The sequence below is a fragment of the Somniosus microcephalus genome, unplaced genomic scaffold (assembly GCF_052327205.1).
Source record: "Somniosus microcephalus isolate GS21.2 unplaced genomic scaffold, FLI_Smic_1.0 scaffold424, whole genome shotgun sequence".
Lineage (NCBI taxonomy): Eukaryota > Metazoa > Chordata > Chondrichthyes > Squaliformes > Somniosidae > Somniosus > Somniosus microcephalus.
Window position 1 is genome coordinate 149,487 of NW_028225611.1, and position 15,335 is coordinate 164,821.

General features: G+C 53.0%; 1 long non-coding RNA gene across 1 annotated transcript; it reads right to left on the minus strand.

The window, feature by feature from the left end:
• Window positions 1-2,334: 2,334 nt before the first annotated feature.
• Window positions 2,335-14,955, minus strand: LOC147081774 (uncharacterized). Its single transcript, XR_015076448.1, has 3 exons — window positions 14,723-14,955; window positions 11,638-11,721; window positions 2,335-2,714 (listed from the first exon to the last, which is right to left on the minus strand). It is a non-coding gene; the product is annotated as an uncharacterized LOC147081774 (long non-coding RNA).
• Between the last annotated feature and the right edge of the window lie 380 nt (window positions 14,956-15,335).

The following is a 15,335-nucleotide window of genomic DNA, read 5'->3' on the forward strand; positions in this document are numbered from 1 at the left end:
AGGCTGCAAAGGGATATAGACAGGTTAAGTGATTGGGAAAGAAGGTGGCAGATGGAGTATAATGTGGGGAAGTGTGAATTTATCCACTTTGGTCGGAAGAATGGAACAGCAGAATATTTTTTAAAAGGTGAGGGATTAGTAAATGTTGAGATTTAGAGGGATTTGGGTGTCCTTGTACATGAATCACGGAAAGTAAACACACACAGGCACAGCACGCAATTAAGAAGGCAAATGGTATGTTAGCCTTTATTACAAAGGGATTGCAGTATAAGAGTAAGGAAGTCTTGCTCCAATTATATAGAGCTTTGGTGAGACCACACCTGGAGTACCGTGTACAGTTTTGGTCTCCTTACCTAAGGAAGGATATACTTGCCTTAGAAGTGGTGCAATGGAGGTTCACTAGATTGATTGGGATGAGAGGGCTGTCCTATGAGGAGAGATTGAGTAGATTGGGCCTATATTCTCTGAGGCTTAGAAGAATGAGAGGTGACCTAACTGAAACGTATAAAATTCTGAAAAGGCTGGGTAGATGCTGAGAGGCTGTTTCCCCTGGCTGGAGAGTCTAGAACAATGGGTCATAGTCTCAAGATAAGGGGTTGGCCTTTTAGGACTGAGATGAGGATACATTTCTTCACTCAGAGAGTTGTGAATCTTCGGGATTCTCCACTTCAGAGGGCTGTAGATGCTCAGCACTGAGTATATTCAAGACTGAAATCGATAGATTTTTGGGCATTAAGTGAATCAAGGGGTATGGGGATAGGGCAGGAAAGTGGAGTTGATGTAAAAGTTCAGCCATGATTTTATTGAGCGGTGGTGCAGGCTCGATGGGCTGTATGGCCTACTCCTGCTCCTATTTCTTCTGTTCTTAGGTTCTTGAACATGTGGTAGCCTCTTTCCTGATCATTGGGTATCCTCTTCTGTTTTGCTTTATACTTGCGCCAATAAGTGAACTACAATATCGAAAAGTAGACCAAATGGATGTCTGTTGGGAGTATCAGTGTCTCGAAGTCCAGCGGACCCAGCTCAGCAGCTTGGTTTGGGGCGCACTCTGCTTACCTCCTATACAGTAAGCTGTGCACCAAGGGGCCCGCTATCATTACAGCATCACATCATTATTCCTTTTAAAGCTATACCCATTAATTTAACAACAACAACAACGTGTATTTATATAGCGAGTTTAATGTGGTAAAAAGTCCCAAGGCGCTTCACAGGAGTATTATAAGAAAACAAATTTGACACCGAGTCACATAAAGAGAAATTAGGGCAGATTTGGTCAAAGAGGTGAGTTTTAAGGAGTGTCTTAAAGGAGAGGTGGAGAGGAGTGTCTTAAAAGAGAGGTGGAGAGGTTTAGGAAGGGAATTCCAGAGCTTAGGGCCTAGGCAAAAGAAGACACGATCACCAATGTTTGAGCGATTATAATCAGGGATGCTCAAGAGGACAGAATTAGAGGAGCGCAGATATCTCAGGGTGGGGGGGGATTTGTTGTGGGGCTGAAGGAGTTTACAGAGATAGGAAGGGGCGAGGCCATGGAGGGATTTGAAAACAAGGATGAGAATTTTAAAATCGAGGCATTGCTTAACTGGGAGCCAATGTAGGTCAGCGAGCACAGGGGTGATGGGTTAACGGGACACGGGCATGAGCAGTCGAGTTTTGGATGACCTCAAGTTTACAAAGGGTAGAACATGGGAGAACAGCCAGGAATGCATTAGAATAGTCAAGTCTAGAGGTAACAAAGGCATGGATGAGGGTTTCAGCAACGGATGAGCTGAGGCAAGGGCGGAGACGGGCGATGTTACGGAGGTGGAAATAGGCAGTCTTAGTTATGCCATGGATATGTGGTCGGAAGCTCATTTCAGGGTCAAATATGACACCAAGGTTGCAAACAGTGTGGTTCAGCCTCAGACAGATGTTAGGGAGAGGGATGGAGTCAGTGGCTAGGGAACGGAGTTTGTGGCGGGGACCGAAAACAATGGCTTCGGTCTTCCCAATATTTAATTAGAGAAAATTTCTGCTCATCCAGAACTGGATGTCGGACAAGCAGTCTGACAATTTAGAGACCGTGGCGGGGTCGCGAGAAGTGGTGGTGAGGTAGAGCTGGGTGTCGTCAGTGTACATGTGGAAACTGACGCTGTGTTTTCGGATGATGTTGCCAAGAGGCAGCATGTAGATGAGAAATAGGAGGGGGACAGGGATAGATCCTTGGGGGACACCAGAGGTTTTGATGCAGGAGTGGGAAAAGAAGCCATTGGCTATGATTAGATAGATAAGAATGGAACCAGGCGAGTGCAGTCCCACCCAGCTGGACGACTGTGGAGAGGCATTGGAGGAGGATGGAGTGGTTAACCGTGTCAAAGGCTGCAGACAAGTCAAGAAGGACGAGGAGGGATAGTTTATCTTTGTTTAAAGAAATAAAGTACTGAAAAATATTTATTATGGAATAGAAAGAAGTACATTTTTTTTTAAATTACAGCAACACACAAAAGTTGGCACCCGATAAAGTATTTCAATCATTGCTGGCCTTAAACCAATTGGGGAATATTTATTTCAGGTGCCTCCAATGTGTTTTCCCTCTGGGGTGTTAACAGGTAGTCCACCACCTGTAGCCCTTCGTTCATGGATGTTAAAGGCAATCTTCTCCTGCATGAGGGCTGTGTAGATACAGTGCTGTGTTACATTCTCATATTCCTTCTTTCATTTATGTAATCTTTCACCTCCTGAAATAGATGAATTACAAGTGTACAAGAACATCAAAGTGCACACATGTCTCCGTGATTCCATTGCACTGATTGGGTGTTGAATCCAAGGGGGAAAAATTAGCGCCCCGAAAAAGTTAGCACCCCCGGGCCCAAAATTGATTGGTAGCGCCCCAAGCAGGAGGCGGGGTGTTTCTGGAAGCACTCCCCTTCCTTCCTGGGGCACTACCATTGAATATCGTGGCGCTACATGCAGCAGCGCCATGCATGTCGGCACATAGTGCCGCGGAACTGCAGGCCTCCTGTCAGGGTTGCTGTCACGGGGCCGTGTAGACACAGGGCCATGCTGTCCGGGCGAGGCTGGTTCTGGACCCAAGTGCAGACAGATGAGGCGAGAAGCAGATATGCAGTCTTAAATAACAGTACTTTACTAGAATCACACAGGTAAACAGTTGCAAAACATAAGAGCTCAAGACAAGCTACCACATAGGCAAACGGCTAGTCAAGATAGGAACTCTAGACAAGCTACCGTGAGGCAACCGGCTTGTCCAGACTGAGCTCAAGACAAGCTACCTTAGGGCAACCGGCTTGTCAAGATAGGAACTCAAGACAAGCTACCATGAGGCAACCGGCTTGTCCAAACTGAGCTCAAGACAAGCTACCACAGGGCAACCGGCTTGTCCAAAACTGAGCACCTTGTCGGGACTGAACCCAGAGGGAAGAAACCACAGAACTTAAATACAAGCAAAAACAGGTGAAACCAATAAACCAGATAAAAGGCAGTTAAGTAATAAACAGGAGAAACAAGTAACAATTAACAAAGGGAAACCAACCAGTAAAGGTGCGATCTAGAGGTTGATTGAAGGGATTGACTGGCCCCCTGACAAGCTCAGTCTGTTCCTTGCAGCCAGAGGAGCAGGTTGTGTTGCTCAGCTGCTGCTGCTGCTGCTGTGGGGAGAGAGTGTGTGGTTGCCTTGGCCTGGGAGTAAAGTGGAAGGAAGGAGTGACCCCAGGCCACCACCACTACAACCTTCCCACACCAACCCATCTATATCATCGACAGAGGTGCCTGGAGAGGAAGGAGTGGAGGACAGAGGAGGAGGCCAGCATTAGAACAGGTGAGGCCTTTTCCAGCACTGCCTCCCAATTCGGCCTCCAGCCCAGGAGAGGGAGAGGGGGAGAGAGGATACAAACAGCTCCACTTGGAAGGAGGGGAGGAGCTGCAACTCAAACATCTGCAGGTGGGTGTCTCTGTGTATTCCCCCTAAAGACTTTTGCATTCTAGGCGGGGGGAGGAAAAGAAGACGGGCCGAAAGCCTGGCCTGGGTTGGCTGGAGCCTGCCCAGGTGAAGCTTGTTCCTGCGCATCGTGAAGACCTGGTGTGGGCTGACCTTGGGCGTTCTCCGGTCTGCCCAGGCGAAGACATCCTCTCCCCCTGCCCGAAGACCAGCTTATAGCTTAAAGACTTTGTGAGTTACCATCGGGGGAGTACACCCTGCCGAAACCCACCCACCGTCTACCATCGTTGAGTGGGGACCCTGCCTTTGCGGCCCCCCCCTCCTTCCCACCCCCCCTCTCTCTCTCTCTCTTTGTCCTCTCTCTGCCTCTCCAAAAGGCACCTCCTTTCCTGTTTATTATTACTAATTGAGCAGAGGGAGGAAAGGGCCCCCTCCCAATTTATACCATTAAGGGGAGAGGTGGCCCAGTACATTTACACTCCCTCTGCTCAGGACTCTCTTACCGAGGCCATTAAAAACCTCCAGGCCTGCGACAAAGTTGGGGTGTGTGTAGCTCTTTTTTAAGAACCACCCCATGATGGCCAGTACTTCTTCGGCGGTGACGGGGCCGGCGATGACTTACGCGGCGGCGGCGGCCAAAGCCACGGCCGCTCCCGCTGCTGCCGCTGCCCCATCGCCGTTCCGGCTAATGACTAAGAAGCTTGGGGTGAAGAGCTACACCCACCCCAACATGACCGTCGAGGCGTGCGTCAAGGCTATGGCTGGGGTAGTCGGCCCTCCGGCCATAGTGGCCGCCTCGAAAATGTATGGGAAGGCTGTATTCTTCCTGGAGTCCGAGCGGGCGGTGGCCCTGGCCATCGCCAAGGGGCTCACCGTGGGCGGGACCTTCCTGCCGGTGGACCCTCTTGAGGCCACCGCGCAGAGGGTCGTTCTATCAAACGTCCCGCCCTTTATCGCCGGTGAGCTCCTCCTCCCCCACTTATACCAACTTGGGGAGGTGAGGTCGGGGATTTCTCCGATCCCGCTCGGATTCCGGGAGAGCAGCCTTCGCCATGTCTTCTCCTTCCGGCGCCAGGCCTTTATCCAGCTGGCGCGGGAGGGGGAGACGGACGGGGCCTTCACGGTCCTCCACGAGGGGACCCCGTACCGCGTCTTCTGGACGACGGACGGCGTGCGGTGCCACGCCTGTAAGGAGGTGGGGCACGTTCGGAAAAACTGCCCCGCCTCCAAAGCCGCCAGGGTGACTGGCGTGGCCAAGGCTGGCGCCGCCGCCGCTCCTCCCTCCGGGTCTAGCCGTGCCCCCTCCCAAACAAATGCCACCGGGGCGCGGTCGTCGTCGGAGGCCATCGCCATCCAGGCCTCCGGCGGGGGGGAGGAGGGAGGTCCAGTCGGAAAGAAGGCGCGGTACAAGACCAAAAACCGCAGGGTGGGTCCCCCCGTGGAGGGTGTCCCACTTGATTTGGAGCCCCTGACGCCCGAGCGCGTCATCGCGCTGATCGCGGAGTGCGGAGGTGAGGGGGACCTCGTGCCTGAGCCCGTGGCCGCGACCGCCGAGGCGGGTACGCTAGAACCTGTGGCCGGGCTCGGGCCCGGGGGACCCAAAGAACTCGCTCCACCGCAGGGAGCAGGGGAGGCCCCTGAGGAAATGGAGGCCTCCCTCTACCCCTCCACGCTCAAGAGAAGGCACGACCCCCTGGACGAGGAGGAGGACCGGGAGGAGGAAGGTCCCTCCAGTCGGGGGGAGTCGTCGCCCGCCGCGGATACTGCGCCCCACCCCACCGCTGACACCATCGCGGGCGAACGGCAGGGGTCGCCTGTCCCTGGGGAGGCTGAGGCAGAGGCGTCTGCCCAGTTTGTGCCTCCCGGGGATGGGGACGAGACCCTGCCCGTGGGGGGGGTCGCGGAACAACCTGCGGCGGGGATTGACCCCTTAACGGTGGAACTGCCCCTCGACGGGTCGGGCGGCCTCGCGGAAGATGAGCTCGCCCAGAGCGGCCCGGACTTTTCCCAGGTGCTGCTCGACTTCGTCGAGGTCTGTCAACAATTTACCCCATCTGCTGGGTCGGAGGCCGGTGGCGTGGTGGAGGAGGGCCCTCTGTCTGTGTCTCCGGCGCCGGGTGACTTGGAGGGGGTCGGGTCCACGTATTCTCCCGTCTTTCCGGTCTCTCCGGTCGTCCTGGCGCCTGGGGCGGAGGGGGTCTCCGGACTGCCGCCGTCTTCTGGCCCGGCCCCCCTAGAGGAGCCCAGGGAGGAATCCTCCGCTACCGATCCTGGGGGTGGGATCCGGGCGGAGGCGGGGCCGGCCGTCGCGGCCGAGCCGCCCGATGCGCACTGCGTGGCGGACGGTTCGGCCGCCAGTGGCGACCCCCCGGAGGAGGACGGGGACTCGGTGGTAGGGGCGGAGGAGGACTTAGATTCCTTCGCCGATGAGGCGATGGATGACCTCGCGCCCCTCGCCGGGACCCCCCTCATTCTTATTCCCATCAGGGAGCTCCGGGACTTTGTGGCCGCGTGCCAGGGTCGCCAGGGCACCCGGCGGGCCCTTGACAGATGGTCGGAGCTGGCGCTGCTCATCGGGTCGGCCCGCGTCGCCTACAAGACCATGGGCGAGGACGCGGGCGTGAGCCCGCTCGAGCTGCGTCAGTTCCGGTTGTTCCTCACTGGGCTGCTAAGGAAGTGGCGGTCGACTAGCGGCCGCCCTTCCTTCCCCCGTTAGTGATAAGTAGGGGTTGGTTTATGCTTCTGAAATGAAGATAACCATAGCGAGCCTCAACATCAACGGCAGCAGGGAAGCTAGCCGCAGATTTAATAACTTTTCGGTCCTTCGGGACGGGAAGTATGCGGTGTGCTTCCTGCAAGAAACCCACACCGTTCCGGGAGACGAGGCCACGTGGCTCCTGGAGTGGCAAGGAGGGGTCAACATGAGTCACCTCTCCAGTGTTTCCAGTGGGGTGGCTATCTTGTTGGCCCCGCATTTTCAGCCGGAGATCTTGGGGGTCAAGGAGCTCGTGCCGGGCCGCTTGCTCCAGGTCACTGTTCGCCTGGGGGGCGTGCCGCTCCATCTAGTGAACGTGTACGCCCCTCAGGCCGGTGCACAGCAGGCGCGCTTCTTTGAAGAAGTGTCCACTCTTTTGGGCTCCATCGACGCGGGCGAGTGCGTTATCCTCGGGGGGGATTTTAATTGTACCCTCGAGGCGAGGGACCGCACGGGCGCCCTGCCTTGCCCGGCGGCGATGGAGAAGTTGAGGGACCTGGTCGGGTCCCTCGACTTGGTGGACGTCTGGCGAAATCTCCATCCCGACTCCAGCGCCTTCACTTGCGTGAGGTCTGGGAGAGGAGCGTCCAGGATCGACTGCCTCTACATTTCTCGGGCATACGTCTCCTGCGTTCCGGCGGCTTCCATGCGGCCGGTGCCGTGCACGGACCACCACCTGGTGTGGGCGGAGCTCGTTCTGCTGCGCGCACGGGGGGGGTCCGCGTATTGGCACTTTAACAACCTGCTGCTGGAGGACGCACGGTTCCGGGATTCGTTCGGTCGGTTCTGGGCCGGCTGGAGAAGGAAGCAGGGGGGCTTCCCCTCCTTGAGGCTATGGTGGGATGTGGGCAAGGCTCACATCCATCTCTTCTGCCAGGAGTACGCGAAGGGGTCGACCAAGAGGCGGGAGGCCCGGGTCGGGCAGTTGGAGAAGGAGGTGCTCGACCTGGAGTCCCGTCTCGGTCAAGTCGTCGAGGACCCGGCCCTGCGGCTGGTGTACGAAGAGAAGAAGGGCGTGCTGAAGGACCTGCAGCTCGTCGGGTCCCGAGGCGCGTACGTGAGGTCGCGGATCCAGTTCCTGCGGGACCTGGACCGCGGCTCCCCCTTCTTCTACTCGCTGGAAAAAAGACGGGGGGTCCGTAAGCAGCTCTTGGAGCTGCTGGCCGACGACGGATCTCTGGTCTCGGATCTGGAGGGAATCCGCGCGGAGACCCGCGCCTATTACGGGGCTCTGTTCTCTCCGGATCCGTCCAGCGAGGACGCGCGCAGAGTTTTGTGGGAGGACCTGCCGAAGGTCGGCCTGGAGGGCGCAAAAAAATTGGACGCTCCTCTGAGTTTGGAGGAGCTGTCCGGCGCCCTCCGCCAGCTCTCTAGGGGGAAGTCCCCGGGGCTGGACGGGCTGACCGTGGAGTTCCACAGGGCGTTCTGGGGCGTCCTGGGGGGCGACTACGCGCGGGTCCTGGGTGAATGTTTGGCGACCGGGGAGATGCCCCTCTCTTGGCGCAGGGCGGTGATTGTCCTGCTGCCTAAGAGGGGTGATCTCCGCCTCCTTAAGAACTGGCGCCCGGTCTCCCTCCTCAGCACGGATTACAAAATCTTTGCCAGGGCCATGTCTGTTCGCCTTGGCGCCGTGCTGGCCCACATGATCCACCCCGACCAGTCCTACACGGTCCCGGGCCGGACCATCCATGATAACATCCATCTGGTCCGGGACCTGGTCCACCATTCCCAGAGGGCTTGTCTGTCGGTCGCCTTCCTTTCCTTGGATCAGGAGAAGGCGTTCGACAGGGTGGATCACGAGTATCTTTTCGGGACTCTGCGCGCATTCGGGTTCGGGACGCATTTTGTCGCCCGGATCCGACTTCTGTACGCTGCTGCGGAGTGTCTGATTAAAGTTAACGGGTCCTTGACGGCGCCCCTTCGCTTCGGGAGGGGGGTGCGTCAGGGATGCCCCATGTCCGGCCAGTTATATGCCATTTGCGTAGAGCCTTTCCTGCGCCTCTTGCGGAAGAGGTTGGCGGGACTGGCTCTGCAAGGGCCGGGCATGGAGGTGGTCCTCTCGGCTTACGCCGATGACGTGCTCCTCATGGTCACGGATCCCGTTGACTTGCGGAGGATGCGGGAATGCCAGCAGATTTACTCGGACGCATCCTCCACCAGGATCAACTGGGAGAAATGTTCCGGACTCCTGGTGGGTCAGTGGCGGGTGGACTCCCTGCTGGAGGAGTTCAGGCCCTTTGCCTGGAGCACTACACACCTCCTCTACTTGGGAGTCTACCTCAGTCCTGCCGAGGATGCCTGGCCGGCGAACTGGCAAGAGTTGGAGGCCAAAGTCACCGCTCGCTTAGGACGCTGGACAGGATTACTCCGAGTGTTGTCCTACAGGGGTCGAGCGATGGTCATAAACCAACTGGTGGCCGCCATGTTGTGGTACCGGTTCGTCACTTTGATCCCTCCCCCTGCGTTTGTCGCCAAGATACAGAAGAAGCTCGTCGACTTCTTCTGGGACAAAAGGAAGCACTGGGTCTCTGCCGCGGTTCTGAGTCTCCCGCTTAGGGAGGGCGGTCAGGCGTTGGTGTGCCTCCGCACCCAGGCTGCGACTTTCCATCTTCAGACGCTGCAGAGATACCTGTACGTCGAGAATCCTCCGAGATGGTGTGCGCTGGCGACGTATTTTTTCCGCCAGCTGCACGGCCTCAATTACGACATGCAGCTCCTGTTTTTGGAACTGAGCGGCAGGCATGCCAGCCTGCGGGAGCTGCCTGTCTTCTACCAGGAACTACTATGGGTTTGGAGCTGCGTCGCCTCCAGGCGGAGCTCTCCCCCGTCAGGAATGGCGGCTGTCCTCCGGGAGCCGCTGTTCAGGAATCCGCACCTCCACGTCCGCGGGTTCGGGTGGCTGGCGGAGCGCAGGGCTGTGCCTGCCAGGTTGACTAGAGTCGGGGACCTACTCGATGGCGGAGGAGCGGGCTGGATGGCGCCAGAGGAGTTGGCGTGGCGCATGTCCTGGAACAGCGTCCGGCTCGCGGCCAATGCCATCGGGGCGGTGAAAGCGATGCTGCCCCCCGGCGCCACGAGATGTATCGAGGCGGCTCAGGCACGTGGGGCGATTCCGTCCGAGCTTACCCCCGTTCGGACGGAGTTCCTTATCGGCGCCCTGCCCCGAAACTCCCCTCGGGGATCGGCGCCTCACAACCTGAGCCGTCTCGAGGAAATGCCCTCCGTGCCTTTTCATTCCGCACGGAGGGGTTTCCTGTACGGGCTGCTCCTGCACACCTTCCACTTTGCCATCTTCGCCTGCCGTCCGGACACGCCGTGGCGTGCCGTTTTACCTTCCGACGGAGGCGGAGGTCCCCAATGGGGGGCTCTCTATGCGGGAGTCCTCCCTTGTTCTATTGGGGACTTGGCCTGGAGGGTGTTGCACAGAGCAGTCCCGTGCAATAGACTCTTAAGTTTGTTTACGGACTCCCAGGCTGCCTGTTTGTTTTGCGGTCTGGAGGAGTCCGTGTTTCACGCATATAGTGAGTGTGAGAGGTTGCAGCCCCTCTTTCATTATTTGAAGGGGCTGCTCCTCAAGTTTTGGTTGCACTTCAGTCCCACGCTCTTGATCTACGGTCACCCGGTGCGGAGGGGAGCGGGCAGGTTGGAGGACCTCCTCGTGGGTCTGCTCCTGGGCCTGGCCAAGAAGGCCATTAATTGGTCCAGGCAGCGGGCGGTCGAGGGGGTCGTCCGACCGGATTGCCTCCCTCTCTTCCGTGGCCATGTTTGCGCCCGGGTGGCCCTAGAGATGGAGCACGCGGTGTCCACCGGCGCGCTCGAGCAATTTCGTGACCAGTGGGCGCCGCGGGGACTGGAGTGCATAATTAGTTCAAACAACCAAATTTTAATTTGATTTGTTAAGGTTTATTTAAAGGGTTATTAGAGTTTTGTTTACAGTTTATTTGTTTAACTTATTTGTCTCGCAAAAAGAGGAACCAACCAGTGAAGGTGCCATCTAGGGGTTACTGAAGGAACTGACCGGCACCCTCACACCTCCCTCCCCTGATTAAAGGGGAGGGGCCTAGCGCAGCGCACGCTGGGGCCCTGCTGGAGCACCGGGAAGCCGGCAAAAGAGCCTGGCACTCAAGAGGAGTGCCGGGCTGACGGATCGTGGCTGGCACCCCACAAGAGGAGGCCAGAGGGGGCAGGTGCTTGCAGGCGGCCCAAAAAAAATGGCGGCCTGACACCTGCCCTATAATTTGCGCTACCCTGGCCACAAAAACGCCACCCTGACCCTGTCAGACACAGCGTCCGGTGATAGGTCAGGGGGCACGAGCCAAGTTTGCGGCCAGGGCGTTGCGTACAGCGAAGACATCACCGCCAGAGGCGCAGCACCGCGGGGCGCTACCGGCTACCGCCACCGCTAACCTCCCGCTGAATTTCACGGGAGGTGTTAACAGCACCGCACCCAGGCACTAGGTGCTTTCTGCCTTGTTTGCGCCCCCTCAGGGCGCTAACGGGATGCGCAAAGCAACCAAATATTTCCTCCCAAGCATCTACCCTGCTTACCCTTGTCAGCTATCCTGGTGGTCAGCAGGATTCTACCAACAGCTGCTGCTGCTTCCTTACAGGCTGCTCTTACAGCACAGTTTTCAGGCAATTTCCCTTAAGTTTAACACCAAAAAGTGTATCTTTCCTCAGCTTTACCTCATTTAAGAGGCACTCTAACTCATTGTAAAAATTACCTGTTCTCCTCTTTCCTTCACTTGCTTCTGCTGTGGCCAGTTAAGGATTGAGGACACTCACTTTAAGTGCAGGCTGCCTTCAAATGTCACCACATTCCAACTCCTCCCCCGCCCCCCAATGGGGCGCTTCTGCCATGTTGCTGGCAACAGTCCCGACCAATTCCCCACCAGCAATATTCCAATGAGCTTAAATCCAAATGGGTCAGTTTGCTTGGCTAGGAACTCACCTAACTCCAGACTGGGCAGTTAATTCCTGCCCTGCCGAGCTTCAGATCACCAAACTTGGAAATTTCAGGATTATGGTCCATGACCTTAAAAAGAAAATACGACCAGTGATTAATACGTGACCCAGAGAGTAGATGGGACTAAGAAACTGGAAGTGAATGTTACGGTTAGATCTAGCTCAGGGGACAGAGTCTTCATATAACAATAATAATAGTTTGGGGAGGCATAAGAGCCATGTGTTATTTTCATCATGATAATATCATAAACACACAAGACAATGATGTGTTTTGAGGTGGTATATAGTACAGCATTGTGTATTCGTAAGCAAATAAAGTGCTTTCTGTAGAAGATAATACCATGAAGATTGACCACCTTATTTCGACTGTTGCACAAGTAATCACACTAATGCCCACCACGTACAAATGGCCAGCACTCGATTACAAGCGACCACAATTAAATCTTGGGGCTGGCATCTCTTTATGAATTGTCAGCAATTGATATAATGGCTTTCACTTGATTACAAGTGGCCACCACTAGCAATAATGGCCCGCACTCAATTACAAGTGGACACGACTAACTATGCCAACTGTTGAAGCAAGTGATTTGAACAAAATATGATTGAAATGAATGCACTGACAAAGGAGACTCACTTGAGTTGTGCCTCTTACTGACTACTATTGGATTTAGCATTTGCTGTGTTAATAGAAATCTGTGAAATGCTGCCTGCCCCATGTACTGACTAGAAGAGAGATCCATAACAAACATTATTAATTGAATACCGGGGGGATGTCCACATTCTGTTATTTTTCCATTTCCATTTGTGAGTCTGACGACAACTTATGATTTTGTTACATGCTAGTTGTATTGCCAGCCTCTCTTGAGAAAATAATAGACATGTAATATATGCTGACAGTATTATTTCCCAGTAATCAACCCAACATTGCTACTCGATCAAGTTGCAGTGGTTTTTACAATTATTAATCCTACCATGTGAATACCGAGATCGCTTTCAACAAAAATAACACCATAGTCCCACTGGGTTCACCATTTATGTCATAAAATTATTAGCAATAAAGGAACTGAGTGACTTGCAATTGACTGAGTGACCATTTGTAATTGACTATGTGAGTGGCATAGGTGATTGGAACAATTGTGTAGAAATTACTTTTATTGGCAGATGAATGCTTAATGTTATCTATGTTATTTTAGTGGAATATTAACATACTTTAAATAAAACAGTGAACTAAAAATTTTCCTGAAACAGATTAAACATTGTCCACTAATACTGCCAACAATAATTTCTAAACTGACGTTCCTTCACCTCTGGCAGACGTTCAAGTCCATTCAAGCTGGAGGGTGAAAATCTCCTTTCTCTTTGCTGGCATTACGTGTCCGACAAGAAATAAGTGTGCGCAGTCTCAAGGCAGTGCTTCATGGTCATGACTCCACAGCAACAAGTTGCCCTCAATCTGACGCACTCAATCTTAGCGACCTGACAGATGGAAATGTCACACTTGTGCACCAGGAGTTCCTTTTACAAATTGGGGTTGAGTAGAGGAGATGGAGTTTTACTTTCCATTTGATTGTACTACAACTGGCTAAGGAATACTTGATGCTGACACCAGGCACCTGAAATCAAAAGTCATCTGTACTGATATTCCTCATCTGGATTGGCACAAAAACATACATTGAAAAAACAAATGCAAAGTTGTTGTAACGATCTCAAGGCTGTAATTTCACGTTGAGTTTTAGACAATGGTTATAAATTAACCAATTAGATTTCTATGTTGTCGTCTCTCCCAAGTATACACTGTTCCCTTTATAAGACACAGACAGCCATTTAATATGATTTAGCAAAGTCCATCAAAAGAAAACTTCCTTCGGAGACCATTAGATTAGTTTTTTTTAAATTTAAGAGTTAAATATTTAAAAAATGATAAAATATTGTTACAAATTCTGGTCTGCCACAGGTATCTACTCAGGTTCAATGGTGTCAGTTGTTCCCTTAACCAGTCTGGTTACCCACTGTCCTGTATCTGGTAGCACAATCGTGAGACCCGCAAGGGAACAGTGAAACACCCCTATGATATGGAGTGGATCTCTGTTTTGAGAACATAATGGGCCAGATTTTGCTGTCAAAATAACAGTGAGCCTAATGGTGCTTGCCGTTATTGATGGGTAAATGGTACAGCAATTTCAGGCGAGGAGTCGATGCGTGGTTAAATGCGAATATCCAAAAGTTGCTGTGCGAGGTGCACCGCTCCGCCGTTAACTTCACGAAAACGGTATCTCGCTGATTGCCTCACCATTGACAGGCATTGAATGTCGTGAAGATGCTGTATTTGGGCGATAGATACAAACTAAACCCACCACAGATATTTAGGGCTAGTAATTACATGCCTAATTACCCTTTTAACAATGTGTTAAGTGTTAATGGCTGCCAATCAACCGCTCTGGCACCGAGAATTAACTATTATAAGTGTGGAGTCTCATGCCTTCAGGTTGTAAATTAGTTTAGATTTTTAAAATGTCAAATTTAAAATTTTTACATTTGTTTTCTTACTTTTCCATTCTGTCTCTTTTCTCTCTCTCTCTCTTTGGGCAATCTTTCTTCCTCCCTCTATTTATTTTTCTGTTCTTGATTTGGCATTGAATTCACCCACTCTAATTTACCCTTCTTCTCCGTCCTTCCCCTGTTTAGTTCCCAATCCTTAACCTGATTGGTGAAGGAGATACCAAGGCTGTTGCCTGGTCACTCAGGTCCCAGACGCCAGGTTTCCCTCTCTGCGCCGTTAGCAGCTCGCACTATCAGCTGGTTTGATCTGAAGGGTGCTGGGGCAGGTCTAACTAACGGCAGACATCATTAGATGCCCTGCTACAGCAAAATCCGGCATTTATTTTCTCATCACTCCGAAGGCGGAGTGAGTCAACACCAGGAGAGGTTCATAGACTGCTTTATTCCATAGTAGACAAAACATACAGCAGACTGGGTATGATGAAAAATCACTTGGTACAATCAGCACAACTTCAGTTTGTGTCCAGTTACAAAATAAAAACCCACGTGCAATAGTCACTGGTGATTCTTACTTAATGTTGAAAGGTATATTCGATCTGATATCTGTCCTGCAGCGGTTATTTCGCCTTCTCAGTCGTAATGTTGCCTTCTCAATTTGCAGCCTATCTCTTGCTTTACTCCTTTTGTAGCTTTTCTCGGGTTTTGTTTTACTTCTGGAGTCAGTATCGATTTTTAAAAAGCCTCTGTTCAAAAGCCAGCAGTGATGAAAGAAACCTATCGCCACTGAGGTTCCAAAGACCTGAATGACCAGACATTGTTGACGGATGGGCCATTGTGTGGAAACGCTTTAGAAAAATGGTTAATCCCACATTTAAAACACATTTTGACTGCCACTGAATTGACAGATCAGCGTGGGATTGTCTGGTGTAGCTAACGGCTTTTAGGCAAAGTTCCGCTCAAAAGTATTTCAAGGCAACTTGTCTTGAGTCCTATTCGTGGAATAAAAAGGGGCCACAGAATCCTGGGCCGTGACAATGGGGTAGATCCTGATTCTGTCCGATAGTGTAAAGCGGGTGAAAGCGAGTTGAAGTCAATTGAAATAAAAATCGGGAGAGGTGTACAACGGGCTGCCGACTCACTATCAGCCGTTTTGCACTATTGCACAGTCAACAGCTACCCCAGTAT